Genomic DNA, 3,978 nt, shown 5'->3' with positions numbered 1-3,978 from the left:
GACGAAGCACATTGAGATACAGAACCACTTCATCCGGGATCACATTGCTCGCGGAGATATTGTACTATCCTACATTGGTACCAAGGAGAAATTGGCGGACATCTTCACGAAGCCCTTGGATGAGAAGCATTTCATTGAGTTGAGGCATGAGCTAAGTATCATTGATCCATCGAACTTTGCTTGACCGTCGTGCGCACATACCACTCCTAACCTTTATATCTAGATGAAAGGCACGCATGAACATAGGGGGAGTGCGGTTTAAACCTATTGAGCTATCCCTCCCCCCATAATGCATAAAGAAATCCAAAACATATGCTATTCGTCAATTGAGTGACTTATGAGCTTCATGTTTAGTTGTAGTCCGTGAGTCCTAGATACATCTACGCGACCTCACACTACCACACTCTTACACGGTGGCTTCGGCCACCAACCTCCTCTTTGAGGAGTTTTTCGGTTCTTTGTGTTTCTTTGTGACCTTCTTTTTGTCCTTCTTCTTTGCTATCTTTTTCTTCATGTTTTTGGAGAACCTCATTCAAGCTTGTTTTCCCTTTTGGTTTTTGCAAGCTTGGTTGTATGTTCTTTTTCCCCATCCTTCCAGTTTCCTTACCCTCCTTTTTGGTGTTCCGATGCCAAAGGGGGAGAAGTTCCTATGTGGATGGGGACCTTTGTTGTTTGTAGCCTTTTGGTCCTAGTTGCTTATCTTTTCTTGTGGCTACATCAACAACTCTATGGAGGCATCTTACGGTGAGTTTGGGTATTCTCAAGGCTATGGTATGATAACTTCACCCAAATCTCATTACATGATCTTATGTTGCCTCCATATTGTGCATATGCTATTTGAACATGTCAATTATCTGTGTTGCATATGTGCTTGGTTTGTAAAAACTAGGGGGAGTGATGCCTCTAGAACATGTGTATTTGTATTCAAATACATATTCATAATATGCACATGTGTAGGGGGAGCTCCGTCGAGTTTTTGCAAATCTAAGTATCTCATCATACTATCATATGTTATTGTAAAGTCTTGTGTTGTCATCAAACACCAAAAAGGGGGAGACTGAAAGAGCAAAGTCTAAACCCCGGGTTTTGTGTGTTTGATGACAACACTTGAGTAATCTCACCGTGTGCCTTGAGTATCATTGTTAGATTTGCAGGTGCACGGTGACCTCGCTGGACACGTCAAGATCGGAAGACTGAAGCGTAGTTTATAGGTTTTCTGGTTTTGTGTGTGTATCGCGAGGTGACATGGCTGGAGAGAAAAAGGGGAGAAAACCAGTTTTTACCAGACCGGTACTACCGGTACTAATAGCGGTAGTACCGCTATCCCTACTAGTACCGCCCACGGTACCGCTCTGCAGTTCTGCGCTGATTTGACCCACAGTACGAGTTACGGTACCTCTGCGGTACCTGGAGCGGTAGTACCGCTTACGAGCGGTAGTACCGCCCATGGTACCGGACAGGTACCGTAACTAGTTACGGCAGTACCGCTCCTGTACCGCTCCGGTACCGCTTTGAGTCCAGTAAGGTTTGGACCCTATTGCGGTACCTCGAGCGGTACCGCGAGCGGTAGTACCGCTCTGCGTCCACGTGGACCAGATCTGTGGATTTTGAACTCAGAGCGGTAGTACTGCTTCCCAAAAGCGGTAGTACCGCTTAGACGAAAACTGGACACAACGGTTGGATTTGGAGGAGCCTATTTAAGGGCCCCTTCTTCCCCAACTCGTTTTTATCTCTCCTCTCTCTCTCTCTCCTCCATTGCTGCTGACCTTAAACCTTGAGGATCTCCCCAACCATCCAACCAATCTTGCCCAAACTTTGAGGAGTGGTGGAGGAGACCCCGATCTATAGTTCTACCAACAGAGATTTCACCAATACTAGCTATTCCTTAGTGGATCTTGGTGGTAGGGTTCCTATGGTGGGATCTTGGAGAAAGTGCTGCTATGGAGGCTAGCTTGGTGATTGATACGTCTCCGACGTATCGATAATTTCTTATGTTCCATGCCACATTATTGATGATATCTACATGTTTTATGCACACTTTATGTCATATTCGTGCATTTTCTGGAACTAACCTATTAACAAGATGCCGAAGTGCCAGTTCCTGTTTTCTGCTGTTTTTGGTTTCAGAAATCCTAGTAACGAAATATTCTCGGAATTGGACGAAATCAACGCCCAGGTTCCTATTTTGCCCGGAAGCATCCAGAACACACGAGAACTGCCAGAGAGGGGGCACAGGCCCACCAAACCCTAGGCCGGCACGGCCAAGGGGGGGCCCGCGCCCCCCTATAGTGTCGGCGCCCCTTTGACCTCCTGACGCCGCCTCTTCGCCTATATAAAGCCCCTGGACCTAAAACCTCGAGACGGAAAAGCCACGGTATGAGAAACCTTCCAGAGCCGCCGCCATCGCGAAGCCAAGATCTGGGGGACAGGAGTCTCTATTCCGGCACGCCGCCGGGACGGGGAAGTGCCCCCGGAAGGCTCCTCCATCGACAACACCGCCATCTTCATCACCGCTGCTGTCTCCCATGAGGAGGGAGTAGTTCTCTATCGAGGCTCGGGGCTGTACCGGTAGCTATGTGGTTCATCTCTCTCCTATGTACTTCAATACAATAATCTCATGAGCTGCCTTACATGATTGAGATTCATATGATGATGCTTGTAATCTAGATGTCGTTATGCTAGTCAAGTGAATTTTACTTATGTGATCTCCGGAGACTCCTTGTCCCACGTGTGTAAAGGTGACAGTGTGTGCACCGTGTGGGTCTCTTAGGCTATATTTCACAGAATACTTATTCACTGTTATGAATGGCATAGTGAAGTGCTTATTTATATCTCTTTATGATTGCAATGTGTTTTGTATCACAATTTATCCATGTGCTACTCTAGTGATGTTATTAAAGTAGTTTTATTCCTCCTGCACGGTGTAATGGTGACAGTGTGTGCATCCGTGTTAGTACTTGGCGTAGGCTATGATTATGATCTCTTGTAGATTATGAAGTTAACTATTGCTATGATGGTATTGATGTGATCTATGCCTCCTTTCGTAGCGTGAAGGTGACAGTGTGCATGCTACGTTAGTACTTGGTTTAGTTGTGTTGATCTGTCGTGCACTCTAAGGTTATTTAAATATGAACATTGAATTGTGGAGCTTGTTAACTCCGGCATTGAGGGTTCGTGTAATCCTATGCAATGGTGTTCATCATCCAACAAAAGAGTGTAGAGTATGCATTTATCTATTCTGTTATGTGATCAATGTTGAGAGTGTCCACTAGTGAAAGTATGATCCCTAGGCCTTGTTCCTAAATACTGCTATCGCTGCTTGTTTACTGTTTTACTGCGTTACTACTGCTGCGTTACTACTGCTTGTTTACTGTCCTGGGCAAAGCACTCTTCTGGTGCCGTTGCTACTACTTATTTATACCACCTGTATTTCACTATCTCTTCGCCGAACTAGTGCACCTATTAGGTGTGTTGGGGACACAAGAGACTTCCTGCTTTGTGGTTGCAGGGTTGCTTGAGAGGGATATCTTTGACCTCTTCCTCCCTGAGATCGATAAACCTTGGGTGATCCACTTAAGGGAAAACTTGCTGCTGTTCTACAAACCTCTGCTCTTGGAGGCCCAACACTGTCTACAGGAAAAGGAGGGGGCGTAGACATCAAGCTATTTTCTGGCGCCGTTGCCGGGGAGGAAAGGTAAAAGGCACTCATACTCTGGTTCCAGGTAACAGTACTTTTCTGGCGCCATTGTGTTTGTGCTCGAAGCTATTTCCTTTAGATCCTGCAATTGCATCTTTTTGTTTCTTGTTTACACTAGTTAGGCATAATGGAAAACAACAAAAGTATGAGAGATCTTTATGAACTTTATCTTGAAGTAGGACATGATGTGTTTGAAGAGAGAATTAAAAAACCCATGGAACTTTATATGCATGCTAATGGGAATGTTATTAATATGAATGCTTTGAACACTATTGTTGCTA

The sequence above is a fragment of the Lolium perenne genome, chromosome 7, assembly GCF_019359855.2.
Source record: "Lolium perenne isolate Kyuss_39 chromosome 7, Kyuss_2.0, whole genome shotgun sequence".
NCBI lineage: Eukaryota > Viridiplantae > Streptophyta > Magnoliopsida > Poales > Poaceae > Lolium > Lolium perenne.
The sequence above is the reverse complement of the archived record's forward strand: the minus strand, read 5'-3'. Positions refer to the sequence as shown.